At 40.4% G+C, this 21,855-nt stretch overlaps 1 protein-coding gene and 1 long non-coding RNA gene across 3 annotated transcripts in view; one reads left to right on the forward strand and one right to left on the reverse strand.

The window, feature by feature from the left end:
* The window catches only part of whrna (whirlin a), a 211,375-nt gene that overhangs the window by 146,490 nt on the left and 43,030 nt on the right, over positions 1-21,855 (reverse strand). The gene's annotated exons all lie outside the window — the stretch shown is intronic.
* LOC308386877 lies at positions 6,665-9,211 on the forward strand. The gene is made up of 3 exons (XR_013969864.1): positions 6,665-6,731; positions 7,525-7,647; positions 8,247-9,211. It is a non-coding gene; the product is annotated as an uncharacterized lncRNA (long non-coding RNA).

Below are 21,855 nucleotides of genomic sequence, written 5' to 3' on the forward strand. Positions count from 1 at the left end.
ATCTTTCAGCTAATCACATAAAGCAGAAAGACTGATGCTCTCTGCCTCCGACACAGGCTCTTAAAGCTGAGATGTGTCATTATTATTATTCATTATTATTCTGTCTCATTTCCGGTCTTATCCATATTCCAAAGTTTTTTGTCAACTGAAGTTAAACTAAAAATAAAACCTCTAATTTCCAACGTGGAAAAAGTCTCGGTGACCTTTTCATACACCAATTTGTAACATCTGTTTGCTTTGACACCATTTTTTTTAAGGTGGAAAAACTACTCCGAAATTCTTCTCGTACTTCATAGATGCACTAGTGACAGGACCTTTCCACAGCAGATATTTTGACTTTATATGAAAAGCACCAGGGTCACTAATAACATTACTCCTCAAGTGTTTCCCTGACTGTGTGACAGTGAGTCAGCAATAACAACAGCCGGACGCTTCATCAAACAGCGCGCTAGTGGGTGGAAATACACTTGACACAGTATTTTCACTTTGTTTACAAAAATGGCAGCACCCTACTAGCTTTGTGTATCATGCATTTAAAATTATGCACGGTCAGAAGCGAGCTGGACAGCATTTGTGTCACAGTGGAATTACAGCACCTGTTTTCATTTGCATTTGAATTAAAATACTGTATTTGAATCCCTAATAAACTTTCAGAGTTTAGCTCTTTATTTTACACATGTGTACAGCTAAATCTCAGCTCCAAAGTAACAAGTAGCATCAGACAGGACCATGATGTCAAATGCATGCTGGTGTTTTCTAGCTCCACACTGTCATAGAAATTTCATGGCTATATAAAAATAATGTCAAAGTCATTCTCCAACCCTGTTTGACGTGTAACTTTGCACACTCTGTGACACTGTCCTATGAATTCAAAGACCTCTGAGGAGGCAGCACTGCAGTAACCGCCTGAAGACATACACGCGCTGTCAAGCCACCTTCCAGCACCCTGCAGTTCTGCTCTGTCTTAAGAATGGCCATCTCCCTGCAATACGCAGCTGTTTTTCACGCTTTCAGTGCTCAGCTATGCAGAAAATTAACTCCAGCGGCTACAGCATTTCCACACAAGCCAACCTAAACACAGTCTCCACCTTTATCCACTCCCTACATCTCGTTTCCTCCTCCTTTCTCTCCTGGATGCGGAATCAAGATGATGTTTCCTATACACCTGCAAACATCCATCTACTCCGTCACATCAGCAGCAGTCAATCACCTGGACACTATTTTATTTGCAAGCATGCATTAAATCTTCTGTCCGCACTGTGTACCAGCACATTATTCACAAGGTCCCCTCCCTAAACTCATTGTATTATCTGTCGATCCATCCATTTTCTTAACTGCCCATCCAGCTTGGGTTTGCAGCAGGGCTGAAGCCTATCCCAGCTGTCACTGGGCAAGAGGCACAGTACAAGCTTGACAGGTCAGCAGTCCACAACAATGCCAACACAGAGACAGACAACCACAAAACCTTCACCTTCATCCCGTGGCTAAGTCACAATCAAGAAGCGCAAGGGGCAAGGGAACACAAGTTGTTGTTTTTTTTCTTTTGCTGCATTGTCCACAGATGTAACATTTAACAAAAACCTCCCAACAGGTAGGGCAGTAATGTGCATGATACGTTAAGAACTTTAATAACCTATGAAGAGTGGAAAACACAGACGTTCTAAGTGACCTTAAAGTGGGCTTAAAGTGCCTAACTGGAAAGCACTTTGGCTCAACTGCAGCCGTTTTAAATGTGCTAAATAAATAAAAATGATTCAACTTAAGTTGTTCCCGGGTCAAATCTGGCCTTTGAGACTGCTTGTTGTGCATCCTTTCCCCTTCATTTTCAAGTAATCTCTCCAGCAGCCCTGAAACAATAAAGTCTAGAGCCCTATAATTCTGTTATTTTAGCAGTTGGGTCAGGTCTGCTCTTGTAGTGCACTGGCTTGTAGTATAATATGACAGAGGCTATAAATAACATAGAATTTCTACAACAGAAAAGTGCCATTAAAGTGTATTCTTTACGTTAAAACTATTAATAAAAACATGGCAGTTGGGATACTGTTAGAATAGAACCAAGATGCCTCCTACTGCTAAATATTATCTCTCAGTTAGCCTCAGCAGTAAAGGGGTGCCAGACAAATCTTCACTGGCACAGGGCACAGACGTGTGCACACACACACAAACACGCAATGAGTCTTTCATTTTGCTGTCAGCTGTCACTGTCGCTATGAGCGCCTTCCCTCTTCCCCCTCCTTGTCCACACACCCATTTATGGCAGTGGCAGGTCTAAAAAGACGTGGGAGGACAGGGGATGTAGAAACAGATGGATGCTGGCACCAGCCGAAAACCAGAGTCTGGCAGAAATGGGCCCAAAGAGAGGCCGAAAGAGACTACCCCATCTGGGCTTGATTCTGCTCAACCAGCCAGCAGCAAACCACGGATTCAGAAAACAAGAATAAAGGGTCCTGTCGCCTGAACACATGTTACTTTTCTGCACTGTTCTGATCTGATTTACAGTTTTGGCTTCACAGCAAATATTTAAAGTAACTATGTGAGTTAGTCAATTTGAATGTTATGATTTTATTTTTATTCCATCTTCAGTGAAGCTATACGTTCAAACAACAAATCGTATGTCATGCCCTCTGCCTCCTCTTCCTACAAGACAGGAGTGTTTCTCTTCCCTTTCTTTCTCCCTGTACATGTCTCTCTGTTGTCTTTTAATTATAAGAGTGGGATCAGGTGCACAGAGTGGGGCAGTCAGCTGCTATCTATCTCCAATCTTCTACTACTTGGCTGCCAGTTCATAAACTACAGCTACACAGTTAGTCATGTTTGAGCAATTCTTCTAGCTTCTTCAAGTCTTAATGGAAAATTCTGCACTTCACGTGCGTGCAGTTGTCCTGGATGTGACTCCTTCCACCGTACTCGCTTTTTGCTTGCCTGCAATCCTCGCTAGACTTGCTCAGTTTCACTGCTTGTTCTCTCTCTTACTGGCTCTGCCAATTCGGCAGCTCCTGTTACAGGCTCTTCTGCTATCCACCTGTAACCTCTACTCATCTGTTAACACAGTCTCTGCTGGATTCTGAATCCCTGCTACTGTGTTTCTCATATTTATTGTCTCTAAAACACAATCTCAAAATCATAACAATACACAAGTACAATCACAAGTACAGTCAGCAACTTTCCGAAATGTGTGTTTGCTTGTGTTCAGTTTGTTCATGCCTTCCAGGGTGCCACTGTTTGAAACTTTTCGAAATGTCTAACACTAGCTAAAACAGAAATTTGCCGACTACATAGTATCGGATCAAGATCTCCCCTGAGTTCTAGCTCACAGATATTTATTAATTATTAACATTTATTTAGGCAGGTAGCAAAACTCTTGAGATTTTAATCTAGCATTTTTTTTTAATTGCAAGAGAATGCATGTCCAAACATGGGAGAACATGCAAACTTTACAAAGAAACGGCCTGACAGGGTTTGGACCTGTGAGATACTGATGACAACCACTGTTTCACCATACTGGAGTCGATCCGATAAGAGATGAAGTTAACCACTGAAGCCCCACGCCCTGGTACCTGGGGCAAAAAGGAGGATTTCATGTCTAACCGGTTATAACACGGGGTGAGAAATATAAGTCCCAACATGTGTGGTATCCACAGAAACCAATGAATCTCAGCTAAAATCTCATATAAACCATTTCTACAACCACCAAACACAACGAAAACAAGCCATAATTAAACAGACAGTTACATAAATGCGCACAAGTCCACTAAACAAACAAAACCCAACAAGAAATTCTTCAAACTTCATGTAACTGGCTAAAGAAAGGCTGGTTATCTTCCAGAGCTATCACTGACTCCAAACCCCAAGTTTCACCACACTCTGACCAACATTTACTGAATGAGCTGTATAAGAAGACCACAAAAACACACAGCGGCACTAATGCGCTAAGACAGAAATTGGCTTACCGTCGTGATTTGCTCCGTTATTTTCACCGGTAGCCACGTGATTATCAGCAGTTACCACGCCCACCTAGCCGCATCAGAGCCGTTTTCCATCAACAACCTCCATTTTAGACCCACCTACAGACAAGTAGGTGTAAATTTGCAGTAAATTTGGGCCCACGTGGATTATGGCCTTGCAACGTCTCATTGGTTGAAGTGGTGAATGTGGCATCGTTACTATGATTCTATTGGCTCAAACGATTAAAAAGAGGTGTCAGTCATGTTTGTGAAGGTTCTCAGTCATCCAGGTCATCGTAGTCTAAGAAGTTTGGAAAGAAAAGCGTCTGGACTTCTTTAAGTTGCTTGAAGACGTTTCACCTCTCATCCGAGAAGCTTCTTCAGTTATGAGGTCAAATGGTGGAGAGTCCCAGATTTAAGCTCTGTGGGAGTGACCCACCAAGAGGGGCAATGGACCCCCTAATGATCCTCTACCTAAGCACATGAGCCAAGGTGTGAAAATGGGTGTGGGTCCCAATCAGTCAAGGTTTCAGGTGAGCTCATTGTGAAACCTGGCCCCACCCTATCATGTGATTTCCTGAGGTCAGATGGCCCAGGATGTGAGTGGGCGTTAAGGCGTCTGGGAAGGGATCTCAAAACTGGATTATAGATGGCAGATGCATGTCAATCATGCAAATTTACCAAAAAAACCCCAAAGTTACAGCCCCTCAGAGTTTAAAGGGCCAGAGGCCAATTAAACTCCATGCACACGGCAAAAAAGGGTCATTGCCATGTAAATGTGTGGGTAATTCTTCACAAATATATTTTTTTTAAAAAGCATTTTAGGCCTGTTAATAAAATTAATTAATTGCTGCTCTTTAATACCTAAAAAATTCAACTGGCATGGTGTCCAATTGTGTGCCATAATTGGACATTTTTGTACAATGTCTGGATATTCATGTATTGACAGTGCTGTAATTTTTCACTGTTTCACTTCAGAAACATAAATCTTTGCACAGATGTTGTTTATATGTCGGTCACTGAATTTCTGGAATGAAATGTGAACTGAGGCATATTTTTAAAAGGGTTATATGCTTTTAAAAAAAAAAAAAGCAAGGATAAAATCTACGTACTTTTTCTGTGTTCCAGTCTCAGTAACTTTGACACAGTAATATCTGCTTCAATATTTACACCTCTGATGACATTTCACAAGTGTTAGCTTTATTTTGATACTAAGATTGTAAGGACAGAGTTTGTAATTACAGAGAAATAATCAATTAATTTGGGGCATTTCATTTTCGAGCAGGAAGCTCAGAAACCCCTTTGGGGCTTAAGAGGTTAAGTAATACAAATCAGATTAACAACAAAATGCAAACATAATGAGGAAGAGCAGGCCAATTGAGAATGAAGCAAACATTGCAAGCATGCTTACCGTCAACCATTTCCAGGTGTGTCATCTCGCGAAAAACAAACAGAAAACCTGTTGGAGTTGTATGTGTGAAATACACTAAAAGTATTGACCTAAAAGTATTGACCTATCCAAATCATTGAATTCAGGTGTTCCAATCACTTCTATGGCCACAGGTGAGCTTCTTTTTCAGAGCCAAGTGCCGCTTTTAAAAAAAGTAGTGCTTGGCTCTTTAGTTTCAGTGAAAGGAACTCCTAATGCATACAAAGACGTTTTGGACAATTTCATGCTCCCAAATTGGAACAGTTTGGGGACGGCCCCTTCCTGTTCCAATATGACTGTGCACCAGTGTACAAAGCAAGGTACATAAAGACGTGTGAGTGAGTTTGGTGTTGAAGAACTTGTCTAGCCTGCATAGAGTCCTGATCTCAAGCCGACAGAACACTTTCGGGATGAATGGGAGCAGAGACGGCGAGCCAAGCTATCTCGTCCAACATCAGTGTCTGATCTCACAAATGTGATTCTGGAAGAATGGTCAAAAATTCCCATAAACACATTCCTAAACCTTGTGGAAAGCCTTCCCAGAAGAGTTGAAGCTGATATAGCTGCAAAGGGCGACCCAGCATGAATCTAAAGGGAGACGAATACCTTTGGCAATATAGCGTACATTGAAGCTGCTGATGATATAGATCTGCCCACTGCTATTCAATATAGCTTTTTAAGTGAAGATTATACCAATATCTGATCCAAACATTATATCAGTAGGGCAAAAAAGTATTTAGTCAGCCACCGATTGTGCAAGTTCCCCCACTTAAAATGATGACAGAGGTCAGTAATTTGCACCAGAGGTACACTTCAACTGTGAGAGACAGAATGTGAAAAAAAAATCCATGAATTCACATGGTAGGATTTGTAAAGAATTTATTCGTAAATCAGGGTGGAAAATAAGTATTTGGTCACCTCAAACATGGAAAATCTCTGGCTCTCACAGACCTGTAACGTCTTCTGTAAGACGCTTTTCTGTCCCCCACTCGTTACCTGTACACAGCAAATTCAAAAGTGTTAAATTTTTTGGTGTTAATGGTCTTCTTGCAAAAGTAGAGTTAATTTTACTCTAAGCAGAGTCACATTCTTTTAATGTAACTGTGGCACTATGTTAAAGACAGAGACATGAAAATAGTAGCCCCCCCATTTTATTTGATGCTCAGAGACATTTTCTTTTAGTAAGGCCACTGCAATGTAAGTTTTACTGTTGTATAAGTTCCGCCAGCAGAGGGCGCTCGGTCCTGCACGCATCGGTAGCTGACGCTACACTAGAAGAAGTAGTGTCAGTGGCGAAGAGGCAGCGTACGGCCTGCGCGCCAAAGAGAACTGATTGTCTTATTTTTCTGTTTTTACAGGTAAGCTGGGTGGTTGATAATATAAACAGATGTTATAAAAGTGACAGACAGCAGTGGCGATTAATGATAAATGTCTTGTGTGTGGCGAATGTTAAGCTAAAGAGCTAATTTCCAAGTTGGTCCAGTTGTTAGCCTGTGCCGATCCAAGTGTTAGACTGTACCGAAACTCTGTGAGCTCGGTGCAGGTGTATTTTTGGGTTAAAGCCACAAGATATATATTTTGCACAATAAGAGAAAATGTGAATTGCTTTATGTTTAGTTCATGAAGAGTGAATGCTGTAGAAATATGTTAAGAAAAACATTTATTTGAAAGAGATCTAGTTTATTAAATACAGTTAAGAAGACAGGTTCATAAATAGATTAAAACAGTAGTAAAAACAAGATAAAACTGTAATGAGAGTTCACTATGTTATTCATGTGTATAGTAAAATGTATTTGTGTGATTTAACCAGTTTACAAAGGTGGTGCATGTGAATGTAAAATTGTATAAGTTACTTGTATAAAGTAATGTCAGCTACACTAGAAGAAGTAGTGTCAGTGGCGAAGAGGCAGCGTACGGCCTGCGCGCCAAAGAGAACTGATTGTCTTATTTTTCTGTTTTTACAGTTTTCTGTAAAAATAAATATGTTGCACGGGAGATGAGTTGGCCCATCATTTCAACAGTGTAACATAACTCTGAGGTGTAAAATGATAGTAGTTAAAATCGAGTGTTAAAAATGAGTGTTTCTCTGTCAAATCTGGAGGTGTTACAATGGAAACATTAACTCTTGACCTCTTAACTCTGAACTCCTAGAGGGGCTATGACACCAACAGAGTAAATTCACAGACTCCGCCCCCAGCACGGCTCCAATCGAAGCTGAAGTGAAGCCGTTTCAGAACATTTTGCTCTACATATTTGAGTTGTTTGCCATGCTTGGTAAGTCATTTTTTCAAAGATTGTTTCAATTATTATTATGAGCTTTTACTTCTGTGGCTCTTTGGAGTTGAGACAAAGCTGTGTGAAAGGCATTAGCCATGTTGCTCGCTGATAGCATAATATTCTGTTTTAGCTAGCTGAAAGGTATTGTTTGCGGGCAAATACCACAGCCTTGAAAAACAGCTTGCATGTGAATTTTCAGTCAAACTTTTGGTCAAATACACCTAAAACAATGTCTAGAATGTGAAATGTTGGTGTAATGGTGCTACTTGAAGCCTGAAAATGATCGCCCATAAAAAAACAAAAACGAGCAAACAGCAGTAGCAGACGTCCTGACTGGGTTCTACGTTAGCATAGATCCCTCCAGAGTTTTGTGCACACGGTTTAGGTAAAAATTTAAAAGGTTGAGGTTTTACATTTAGTTCAGTATTACCTGTTGCCTGTGTCTTTGTCTTTTGGGAAAATACTTTACACAAGTAATGGCTCAAAGAGGATTCCTTTTTTTTTTTTTTTTTTTTTTTTTACTGTGCTGCAATTGTTTACTGGATTATTTGTGCCATTAATTAGTGTCAACTAATTTTTATTCAATCTCCACACAGGATATGCTTGTGCAGATGGAATATGGGGGAGAGCAGAAGTGCGTTGAAGTTCCACAAAGGGATGAATGAAGGACATGCATATTGTATTGAAGAAATAAGTGATGAGAATGCTGTTATTTGCATTTACCATGTCAGACCTTTTGATAAACAAAATTCTAATGAAAGTGAGAACATGTATACTGTTACATCTTTCAGAAAATGTTTTGAAATTGTGGCGCACAGTTCAGAATAAATGTTTTTCAAAAACCATTGCATCTTTTTAGTAAATGTTTATTTCCAAAAGAAATTTCTAGAAGTTCAGAACAGTAAAATTCCCGCTTTTTAGAATGAATTAGAAGATAACTCTTACGTAGTTAAACTAAAATACTCTTTTGAGAGTTAATATATAAACTCTTAACACCAAGTGTTAAATTATCAACTCCAGACAGATTTGGTGTTTAACACTAAATCAGAGTTAACATACCAACTCTCCAAAAAGTGTTAAATTAACACTCTCTGGTGTGGACCCATATAGACACTTTAATAGTGTTGAAATCAAATCAGACAGTGTTAATTTGGACATGCTGGATTTGCTGTGTATGAATGGCACCTGTTTGAACTCATCATCTGTATAAAAGACACCTGTTCACAGCCTCAAACAGTCAGACTCCAAACTCCGCCATGGCCAAGACCAAAGAGCTTTCGAAGGACACCAGGAAAAGTATTGTAGACCTGCACCAGACTGGGAAGAGTGAATCTACAATAGGCAAGCAGCTTGGTGTGAAAAAATCAACTGTGGGAGCAATCATCAGAAAATGGAAGACATACAAGACCACTGATAATCTCCCTCAATCTGGGGCTCCACGCAAGATCTCATCCCGTGGGGTCAAAATGATCATGAGAACGGTGAGCAAAGATCCCAGAACCACACGGGGGGACCTGGTGAATGACCTGCAGAGAGCTGGGACCAAAGTAACAAAGGTCACCATCAGTAACACACTACAATGGCAGGGAATCAAATCCCGCAGTGCCAGACGTGTTCCGCTGCTGAAGCCAGTGCATGTCCAGGCCCGTCTGAAGTTTGCCAGAGAGCACATGGATGATACAGCAGAGGATTGGGAGAATGTCATGTGGTCAGATGAAACCAAAGTAGAACTTTTTGGTATAAACTCAACTCGTCGTGTTTGGAGGAAGAAGAATACTGAGTTGCATCCCAAGAACACCATACCTACTGTGAAGCATGGGGGTGGAAACATCATGCTATGGGGCTGTTTTTCTGCCAAGGGGACAGGACGACTGATCCGTGTTAAGGACAGAATGAATGGGGCCATGTATCGTGAGATTTTGAGCCAAAACCTCCTTCCAACAGTGAGAACTTTGAAGATGAAACGAGGCTGGGTCTTCCAACATGACAATGATCCAAAACACACCGCCCGGGCAACAAAGGAGTGGCTCCGTAAGAAGCATTTGAAAGTCTTGGAGTGGCCTAGCCAGTCTCCAGACCTCAACCCCATAGAAAATCTGTGGCGGGAGTTGAAAGTCCGTGTTGCTCGGCGACAGCCCCAAAACATCACTGCTCTCGAGAAGATCTGCATGGAGGAATGGGCCAAAATACCAGCTACTGTGTGTGCAAACCTGGTAAAGACCTATAGTAAACGTTTGACCTCTGTTATTGCCAACAAAGGTTACGTTACAAAGTATTGAGTTGTATTTTTGTTATTAACCAAATACTTATTTTCCACCCTGATTTACGAATAAATTCTTTACAAATCCTACCATGTGGATTCATGGATTTTTTTTTTCACATTCTGTCTCTCACAGTTGAAGTGTACCTCTGGTGCAAATTACTGACCTCTGTCATCATTTTAGGTGGGGGAACTTGCACAATCGGTGGCTGACTAAATACTTTTTTGCCCCACTGTATCAGTGGAGCCCTAACTTAAAAGAACCCTATTGTATCCAAACCATTTCAAACATAACAATGGCATCAAATATAATAAGTATCTTAAATGTGATCGACAAAACTCTGCATTTAAAGCCCAAATGCAGCTTTATTTTTTCATTTTTTTCCTGATTCTCCCAATTAATCAACTGAAAGACGTCAAGGATCAATATTTCCACTGAAAGTTTTAATACATAAAGCAATAACATTCAAGTTATATTCATTATAGCCTTCTTCCACTGTTGTTAAAGTTAACCTGTGGAGTTTTTTTTCCTTTTGTAAAACTCCCTTACAAGGCAGATTTTTCGTACCATAGCTCACAGGTGCAGCTGTTTGCATTCATTTGCATTTTCTTGCAATGGCACTATTGAAAGGACAGCGTGTCATTCACATTCAAAATTCAGGAAAACACATGTAAACATGTAATAACACACGTATAAATATTCTTGGTACATGTATTGTTACTTGCGAACAACTTGTAAGTGCTTCATTAGATCAAAGGATGCAATGGAGTGAGGAAACCTAATTAACCAAAACATAATTAAAAGGACTGTTGAAGCACATTATTGCTCAGATTAGTTTGCCAACAGCCATTTTCCTCCCACAGTGTGTGTGTGTGTGTGTGTGCGCGCGCGTGTGTCTGTGTGTGTGTGTGTGAGTGTGTGACAGACAAATGCAGAAAGACAGAGAAGAGGATAAAAAAACCTTTAAAACAATGACATGAAATATATTTGAGATTTTATATAACAAAGATATTTTCATGCATAATACTTTTTGCTTTTCTGCAGGGATTACTGTGACTTAACAGATTAATGATAACACTACAGTGTGCAAATGATCATTGTCTGATCATAAGTCTTGATTTTGACTTGTAAGTAGGGCACTTCAGAAGGAATAATTCATGTCCTTCTGAATCCGTGAAGCAGTGATGAAGCAGAGAACACTGAGCTGTGCTAAGAGAGCTGTGTCAGAGATTATGATTTCGGCTATGTGAGTTGATTTCATCACGCTTAAGATGTCATCACTCAGAAATAATGAGGGCACAGCTTTTTAACAGTTTCACATATTCTGCATTAGTTAAACTTTCAAAATCCAAAGGTGAATTTGTTTTTATAAAAATTGGGTGAAATATATTTAGGTCAGTTGCCACCTGCTTAGTTTAATTTAACTAAATACATTCAAATTCTATGATACTGTAGTTAAATTCAAATATGATCATTAAACTGCCACAAACCATTAAACAGTGGCAGCAGAAGAAAGTCTCACAACTTGGCAGGTAGTTTAAATGAAGGGGGAGAGAGCTATAACTTTAATTTCATTGGTCAGCAGGACATAAAAACAAAATGCGCAGATTCGTTTTTGCTGAGCTTGCCTCACAATAAGTTTTAAAAAGTTGCTTTTTTCTCTCCCTGTGTGTCACATGAAACAGAGCGACATGATTGGCTAATACATTTCTGGTGTTGGCCGTTGATTGGCTCTTTGAGTGCAGGGATGTCTTTGGTGTTTCAGTATTGTCCCACAGGGTTCTCTTCAGGTTTCTTTCAGTGGCGTGTCACTGGTTGAACTCTTTTATAGGCCTTGTTAGGAGAAATCTGAATCCCATTTACCTTCTTCAAGGTCCTGGCACTGTGCACGTTGATCCACTGTCACACTGTCATGAATTATTGAGGTTAATATTATCGGCATCAGACAGTTGTGGCGAGCCAGCCAAAGAGCCTTAACTACACAGCGGCCTTACTGAAAGAGGGTCTAACATAATGCAGTGTTGTTTTTCCTCACTTGTTATTTAATTTTATTCTTGTTATTTAATTTTCAAAAACAACAACAGGGAAACTTTAATTTTTCTTCTTTTTGATTAGATTCTTCTGTAGTTTTAGTCAAATCAATATGCGCTGTACATGCTTCACCCTAATCCACTGCTATAAATAAAAAGAAACTTGGACCAGTTTAGTGGTTGTTCATTTCTACCGTCACTGCTAATATACATAGTGGATCCTTGTTCAGCAGACATAATTTTCTACAGGATATTATACAGCTACACTATATACAAAAATGTACCGGGCCATGTACAAATTACACCTTCACAAGCTGCTCGATCATGTAAACCCACGCCATGAAGCTCCTGGTGACCAGTTTTTGTGCTGATGTTAATGCCAGAGGAGGTTTGGAACTCTGCAGTTGACACAGCAGAGCACGCTTACGTGCCCGACGACACCACGCTATAATTTTATGGGATCTGCCACTTTATGGCTGAGTTGTGGTGATTCCCAAATGCTTCAACTTTACAATAATACACGTTCTGTATGCCAAAGGTTATTAACTGACCTGCTGTAATAGTGACATCCTACTACTGTACTGTACCACTTTATGCCTGAATTATGGTTCAGCTGGAAATTTAAATCATACCTTATAACATAATCTGAAACCCCTCTTAGCCCTACACTGCAACCTGCCATGCCACTCAGTCAGTGCGGGCTGCATCTATTTGATGTGTAGTTACATTTCTCAGGAGATGCACATAGAGCGCTACGGGAGGAAACTAGAGTCACAACTCCAACAGAGTGACTCTAGGAGCCTGTGGCGGGGACTAAGGACAATAACGGACTATAAAGCACCAACAACCAGTATGACGAACGCGGCCGTGACTCTGGCAGACGAGCTGAACACTTTCTATGCTCGCTTCGAGGCTGCAGCTAAGGACTCCAACAATGCTAGTGCTAGCGGCACTAACGGCTGCAGACAGGAAGATACTGCCAGCACCGGAAACGTGCTCGTCATCTCCGAGCATGAAGTAAGGAGAGCCTTCAAGACAGTGAACACCAGGAAAGCAGCAGGACCAGACGGCATCCCAGGTCGCATCCTCAGAGACTGCGCATACCAGCTAGCTCCTGTGTTCACTGAGATATTCAGCATCTCTTTATCTCAGTCGGTGATCCCCACATGCTTCAAAGAGTCCATCATTGTTCCCGTCCCGAAGAAACCCCACCCTGCTTCTCTCAATGACTATTGCCCTGTAGCCCTCACCTCAGTAGTGATGAAGTGCTTTGAACGCCTGGTCAGAGACTTCATCATTTCTTCACTACCAGACACACTGGACCCACTACAGTTCGCTTACCGTCCAAATCGTTCCACAGACGATGCCATCTCTCATCTCCTCCACACATCACTCACTCACTTGGACACTAGAAGGGGGAATTATGTTAAAATGATCTTCATAGACTACAGCTCTGCATTTAACACCATAATTCCCTCCACACTCACCACCAAGCTGGAGCATCTGGGACTCAGCTCATCTATGTGTCAGTGGATCTCCAACTGGCAGACCACAGGCAGTAAGGATGGGCGGACATGTCTCAGCCTCCACCACTCTCAGCACTGGAGCCCCCCAGGGGTGTGTTCTGAGCCCCCTGCTGTACTCTTTGTACACATATGACTGTGTGGCCACTACCAGCTCCACCACATTCATCAAGTTTGCTGACGACACCGTCGTGGTGGGCCTGATCTCTGATAACAACGAGACGGCCTACCTGAAGGAGATTAGGAATCTGGAGAACTGGTGCCAGAGGAACAACCTCCTTCTAAACGTCAGTAAGACAAAGGAGCTGATAGTGGACTTCAGCACTAAGCAGGAGAGGAACTACCAGACCCCCGTCATCAACGAGTGCCCAGTGGAGAGAGTGGACAGCTTCAAATACCTCTGAGTTCACATCACGCAGGACCTGTCATGGTCCTGTCACATCAACACCATGGTGAAAAGGCCCGACAGAGTCTCTACCACCTCAGACGCTTGAGAGACTTCCAACTGCCCTCCAAGGTGCTCAGGAACTTTTACTCGTGCACCATAGAGAGCATCCTGACGGGAAACATCTTAACCTGGTTTGGGAACAGCACCATGCAGGACAGACGAGCTCTACAGAGGGTTGTGCGATCAGCTGAGCGCACCATCCGCTCCGAGCTCCCTGACCTGCACTCAATCTACAGCAGGCGGTGCTGGACCAAGGCCAGGAAGATCGTGAAGGACCTCAGCCATCCCAACAATGGACTGTTCTCTCTGTTGAGGTCAGGAAAGCGATTCCGCTCCCTGAAGACCAACACAGAGAGACTGAGGAGGAGCTTCTTCCCGCAGGCGATACGGTCTCTCAATCACACCACCACACAGTACTGACCCACACATACAGTTCTTACACACACACTGGACATTCTGGACATTGTTTTCACTTCATCACTTAAATCACTTTAAGCATATTTGCACTGCACAAGACATAATGTGGATTGCACAACACTGGTCACTACATTCTTCATTTCCAGTTAATACTTGTACAGCTGCTGTTATTGTGTATATATTTATTTATATTTCTTCATACATTCTTATATAGTTCTATATTGTGTATTTTGTTGTACAGTTATTTTATTTTCAACTTTAATTTATATATTTTATCTTATTCTTTCCCAGTTAAATTTACCCTTCATTCTAATTTGTGTTGTACAGTTATTTCATTTTTAACCTTAATTTATATTTTATTCCTTCCTAGTTAAATTTACCCTTTTTAATTTTTCATATTTATTTCCTATCTTATTCATAGCCTTTTCCTTTTTTGTTTTCTTTAGGTCACGAGCAGTTGTCCAAGCATTTCACTACATATCGTACTGTGTATGACTGTGTACGTGACAAATAAAATTTGAATTTGAATTTGAGAGTAGAGAAGTCTAAATCAGGCATTGGAATGACCTGTTCTTTCACAAATGTTTGAAAAGGCTGCATGGATAGGTGCTTGATTTTATATACCTTTGGCAAAGTGACTGGCAACACCTCAGTTAAAAGATTAAAACCCAATGGCCTAATACTTTAGTACATATAGTGTACATCATGATGGGACAAATCAAGCAGATGGTTACATCTAACTGGGTGACCTCACCTTTGTTTGGAGAAGTCCCAATATTTTGGGGAGGCCTAAATGGTCAGGCCTGGGGAAGCCTCTTTTGAATATGATCACTTGACCATCTTAATTTGGCGTCTTTGCTCTTGCCTCTGTGCCATTGGTACAGTGGAGAACCAGCGGCACTGTTACTTGCTCTATTCTGGGTTTAAAAATATTGGCCAGGACTTTCTGTGTTGAGTCTTCATGTTGTGTCTCTGTGTCTGCGTGGGTTTCTTCATTCATGCTGGGTGGTCAATAAGACAAGAAAAGTGCTGCATAAATGCCAGTCTTGTGCCTATCAGTGGGTGTATAAAGAAAATTCTCTTTGAAACATACAGTAACATGGATGTTCATATGTACTGTAACACATGCATATATGCACTGTAGATAGTAATTACTGTATTTTTTGAGCAACAATCCGCTAATCAAAATTAAATTTGGGATTTTTTAACTATGTGTAATCACCGTTTAGATCAGAACATTCAGAGGATTCAGTGTGTGCTGCAGCTCAGCAGAGCTCACAGAAAGAAAAAGGAAAAGTTATTTTTGACATCAGAAATGTTCAATCGTTAGTGGAGACCTTTTCAGATAAGGTTAGAGACCGGCGACAGAGATGTGACTCAACGGGACCCGTCATCCAGTGTGACTCACCACAGGACAAACGCAGGCAATTAAAATACAAACAGCGACGTCGGTAACAATTACTCTCCAAGGTAACCTGCTAAATATAAAATCACAGGAATTCCACACAGGTGAGGTGACATTAACAGAAGATTTTTAAACTTTGTATGACATACCACTGTCATAGAAACAAGCAGACGCAGGCTCCATCCCAAACAGTCAGAAGTGAATCAACTGATGGAAGAGATTGCCTCCCCCCCTTCCCCCTCAAGCTAAAGGACCTAAACACAAACAGGTGAGGATAACATTTAACTAACCTGTTTGTGCCTGTATCAAGGTGCCTGAAAATGCACATTTAGTGGTCATTTTTTTGTTTGTTTTTTTAATAGCTTTTCAGCATCAATCAGACAGCAGCCACATCCAGTCTTTTGCAAAGTAAGACCCTATGAGTCCCACCCCAAACATCCAGTTTCTATTAGCCCACATGCTGAATGTTAATTATTTACAGAGTTCAATTCTCATGAAGGTAGACCATTAAATTATCTGCATAAACAGGCAAAAATCCCATAGTAGTTTGCCCCAGAAAACCTACCCGACAACTGCCAATTTATCAATAAAATCATTAATCTGTGGATAAATTGAGGTAACTAATAATGCTCAACTCAGATTAAAAAGCAATGGTTGAATGAAACCACCTACTGAAAGGAGTTTAAGCATTTTCCACATTTATCCTGATGCAGAGTAACTTGGAATAAAGTGGAATAATGGTAACACTAACATCTAATATCTGAATTTCTCATTTTTTTGAAAAAGCATTTGGAGCTAATTTACAATCTTGCCATACCTATAGTATACTTATAGGTATAGTTGAGGATCGCAAGGACCAGAGCCACAGCATCCTGAGAAAGGTGTTTTTCATACACAAAACATAAGTAAAACACCTGTAAAAAGTGTAACTGTAAGATATATATTTAAATCTAGTGGTCCCCACTACAGAACCTTCAATAAAAAGCAATAGCCTATAAATAAAGAACAGACTGAGTTAAAAGCTGCTTCGCTGCGGGAGTCCTGAATGTCTCTTATAGACATTTCAATTTATTTCATGACATCTCCTGAAATGCTTATTCCAACATTAGATCACTGGAGGGAGAAAAATGTGCATCCTGTTGCCTGCAAATCCCTGTGATGTTGTGGAAAATGGATGCATGGGTATGACAGTTTGATTTCTATTTATGAGAATATTAAACTGCATACAGTCAACATTGGAAATAATTGGCACAAAGAGCTCCTGATACCGTTTTTAATAAGACGCCTGTACAAACCTTCCTGTAATGGAAATCAGAGCCACATGGCTTCATTTTGCAGCAAATCAAGCAATGCAAACGACAGAGTCCAAAACACTTTTTGTACTTTAAATGTAGCTTGAAATTAGCCACAGATACGCCTGGGTGCCAAGCACTGCCTTAATGTTGGATTATTTAATTCCTTCTCCATGGACTGTAACATGTTCTAGTCAGCAGAAAGACTTAGGTATATTGCTGTGTGACCTACTATAAATACATAAAATATAACATAGACAGGAATAAATGCAAATTAGGTGATTATACACTGTCCTCTGCGTATTAGACTGTGTTAATATATTTTCCAGAAATTTAACTGATAAAAGATTAAAGTTAAAATGTCTATACAGAATAGTCAAATATACCCCAACAAGGGGTTATAGCACACTCAGGTCCCAACAGCCCTGTATAAAGAGCAAGGCAAAATCTCTAATGGGAATCAAAATTTAACTGTCCAGTTACCCTCACGTGGCCCATAGATTATCTGGTAAAGCACACAAAATCCCAGAGAACACTGGTTAGCAAGCTAAAAAAAAAAAAAAAGTAATGAAAATGGATGAAGGAAATATAAAAGACAGGAGTGTTTGCGTCGATGTGAGGAATACTGCAACTAGGGATGTCACCAAAACTAATAACAATGATACTTTTCGATACCTTACATTAGGGCTGGGCCATATTATACCGTTCACGGTAATACCGGTATAATGTTAGGCAACGATAGAAAAATGAAATATCGCGATAGAATATGAGTAAAACGCGCATGCGCAGTTCCTTTGTTTTCATACGCACATGGCCGATTGTTGAGTGAAACAGATGAACCAGAATTGGTTTGTAAAAATGGTGCAACTTCAGTGATGTGGAACTGGTTTGGTGTTTGTCCGTCAGATACACGACAAAGCACATTTTTTTGCAGAACATGCAAGCGGCCGTCGTTATTGTCGTATTTGTCGGACTAAGATGCTCTTAAATCTGGGAGTAATGTGGGTCCTAAACCCCCCTCTTCAGGTCAAAAGAACACTGCAGCAGCAATGAGAGTTAAAAACTGTCTAAATTCTTTCATCTTTAATAAAACGATCAGCATGCTGCTTTACCAGGTGTAACTATGAAGTTTAACTTCCAGGCATCCATGAAAACAAAATGTATTACATTTAACGGAGTTAGAAGTTAGCAGGAAGCTAGCGGAAGTTAGCTCGCTAGTTTCGCTAGTTACCCAAGCATGATATTGCATGTTCTGACTGAGAGATTTCTGAAAAAAAAATCAAACGTACAGCTCTGCTATCACTTCCAACATAAATGAAGAAAGGAAACTAAACAGCAGTGACGTTTGTAGGGTTACTGAAGTTGGGCTAGCTGGTATATAATGATGTGCTACGTGATCGCTAGCGACACAGCTATGTTAGCATAACATAAACAGTGAAGCTGGAGGACGAACACTAACACTTTTCCACTTATAAAAGTTAACGTGAAGGTTCCTCATGATTAGAGACAAATCGCATGGCAGGATGCTGTAAACGGACCAAACTTCAGTCAGGAGAACAACTGAGATAATCCATCCACAATACAAGGTTAGTCATTAATATACTGCAACAACATGGGAATAGAGCAGCTGCCAGAGAATTCAACATTAATGAATCAATGGTACAGAAGTGGAGGAAGCAAGAAGAATGAGTTTAATAAAGTTTGATTTCCTGACTGCTTTGTTTCGCTTAATGTGCCTTATAATCCTGTGCACCTTATGGTCCGAAAAAAAAAACGTACTGCACACTGCAGTTTAATGTTGCAAAGCACCTCTTTTTAACTTCAGTGGATATTATACATGGTTATGCTCAGGATATGTCAGCCCATTTCTACTGGAAATGCCTTTTGGTTAAACTTTCAGCAAGGAATTTGCATTTGCACTGTTAAATTTTTATAAAGCTTTAATGTATATAAAAACCAGCTTCTTGTTTAAGTGAAAATAAATGGAAGGTTGTCTTTTTGCGCTAGTAATGTTGTGGAGTTGTATTTTGTCTCGCATCAATTATATCGTCAGTTATATCGTTATCGCAAATTTTCGAATATATATCGTGATAAATATTTTTGGCCATATCGCCCTGCTCTACCTTACATGGTGAAGAAGAAGAAGAACACGGTCCACACAGCACAGAAAAAACTACACATGAAAGATAGGAATAGCAATAGCAACAGCACTGGCCTGACTCACTGATAGCAAAAGACAGTAAGAGTCAAGTATGGAAGGACTATTTATTGAAGGCAGATCACCAAACAATGCCACTGTGCACAGGACTCCATACAGCCTCATCAAAACTCTAGAATACTTTGGTATACAGACGACGGCATGTCAACTCCATAACTTTAAAGTTCCGAGATCCTGTGGTGGCAAAAACAAGCTCAAATCATCTCTCCTTCTCCACCGTGCTTGACAGTTAATATTATGTGTTTGTTTTGATATGCTGCCTTTGTTTTGTTTTTTTAACCAAATGCGGTGCCGTGCATTACAATCAAACATCTCCAACGTGGTCTCGTCTGTCCAAAGATGTTTTTCCAGAAGTCTTATAGTTTGTTTAGATGCAACTGGTGCTGTCGAGCTCTCTTTAGAAAGAACAGACTTTCTCCTGGTAAACTTTTCAAGCAAGCCACACTTGTTCATTTTTCTCTAATTATACTGTCAAGAACTTTAAAATTTAATATGCTAACCTAGGCCTGTAGCATCGACATCTGTGATGTAGCTCTTGGAATTGTTACGGGTCCTCTGTGCATAGCACAGCTTGGCCTTAGGGTGAATTAGCTGGTGCATCCACACATGGAAAGACTGTGGCAATGTGCTGCTTTCATCAGCTTCTCCAGAACCTCACAGTAACTACCACAACAAACACCCAAACTGAATGGGTCCCCATGATACCACCTGGTCTTTATAGTCCACAAAATGATCTCCTATTGTGATCATAGACTGTGTCCCAATTGCTATCCAGCCTCTACACCCACTACCTTCACGTTCTGTTGCATTATGTGCTATTTCAAACCAACTATCCTTTAGCAGAAGAGGATTATAAAGTCCTTCAGCACCAAGTCTGCACTGAATCAGGATTAGTAACCACACTCTCTGAAGGCACAGCACCTGTTTGTGTCCGATAGGGAGGAAACGTTACACAATGACAGATATGAGTTTTGTGTGAATATTTCAGGACTGTTGCTGCAATCAACACATAGAAATACCTTTTACTGGTCTTCAGTTTGGGTACGACTTTATACCTGATTTTGAAAAGTGTTTCATAACCGTCTTCTGGTGTTATAAATGCCAATGTTAAACAATAAGAAACAAGAAAACAATAAGTGTGGAATTATAGACAATTACATATTATAGATGTGTTTTCCAATAAGTGACACATGGACATAATAAAACCATCTAACAAATGTCGCATAAATGTCAGAGGGAGCCTTCAGCTTCCACACGTGCGATTTCATGCACTCATCACAGAATAATGGGGTAAAGGGCGCCATTTGAATTGGTTCTGGTCCTTTGAAGAGCAGTAGCAGGGGAATACTTTCCAGTAATAGCATGGGCTACAGCAGCAACAATCCTAGACACAACCGCTTGAGATCTTTTTAATGTAATGAAGTTCTTTTACACTGATCAGAGCTTAGAGAATCTGCTTGTTTACCTAATAGTCAAGCAGGAAATGTGGCCCACGTAAGTTAAGCAAACAAAAATAATATCGCTGCAAGTTAGAACATGGTTTTTGTCAAAAATCTAACCCAAATCTAAAAGTTGCCTTTTATTGACAACATTAAATTTTGAGCAGTGCTTTCACAGAAAACCAAATCTTACAGAACACGAATGTCCAACAAAAGTAAGGCATGGATGGCATTTACTTGGTGCATCTCCAGTCTTAGTGTAGACACAGATTACTTTATAGCACAAAACACATCTACCCATATTTACTCAGCAGTTTTTCTTATCACACAGGTAGCTACAATACACCCTGGTAGTTTTCAGGTTCATTATCTTGCCTGAGGGCCCTTTGACATCCAGACTGGAAAAGCCTGGAACGGAACAACTAACCTTATTAAAATCAGTGGACAATACGCTCGACCGCCTCACAGTCACTCCCTAAATGAGCGTCTTGAATACCTTGCATTTTAAAGTGGTCTGTCCAATCTAATCATGCGAAATACCCATCTTGCCCTGACTAATAAATATGCTGGGCTAAGGTTATGAAAATAAGCTTAAACCCTTTAGAATTTATCCCTCATAAAAAGTTTTAATGGTGCCATTAAAACTCAGATGTGAATAGCGTATGCAAATTCTGTGTAGACCATAAACTAAAAACAGGACAGCCGAAAAGCCAAACAGTGCACACTAACCTCACATCCAGTGCGTTATTTAAGCCCCGACTCAAACACTCGAGTACTAAATTTCATTACTGCTGAAGCTGATTGGTCCAGTGGTTTTTATGATATTCTGCAAATGGAGGCTCATTCGGGGCACTTTGTAATGCAGCTGGAACAAGAAGTGACTCCACACTGTAGATGCAAATGCCTGACCATTTTTACTGGATTAGATTCAAGTGGATGATTAGAAAAGTCAGTGAGCATTTGTGCCAGGCCAAGTAAGGGCACATGCCAGGAGCCAGTCAGCATCAGCTGGCCTGTATATATTTAATTAAGAAAAAAGACATCTGTAAAGGACACAGTTGGTGATTACTGTGATTAATGTAACAATAACAGGACTTTTCTTTGCTAATTTGCCTTCTTTCACACAGAGGTTGAAGTATGAGAAAAAAAAAAAAAAAGGAGTTGTCATGAGG

The sequence above is a fragment of the Rhamphochromis sp. 'chilingali' genome (assembly GCF_963969265.1).
Source record: "Rhamphochromis sp. 'chilingali' genome assembly, chromosome: 2".
In the NCBI taxonomy this organism is placed as follows: domain Eukaryota; kingdom Metazoa; phylum Chordata; class Actinopteri; order Cichliformes; family Cichlidae; genus Rhamphochromis; species Rhamphochromis sp. 'chilingali'.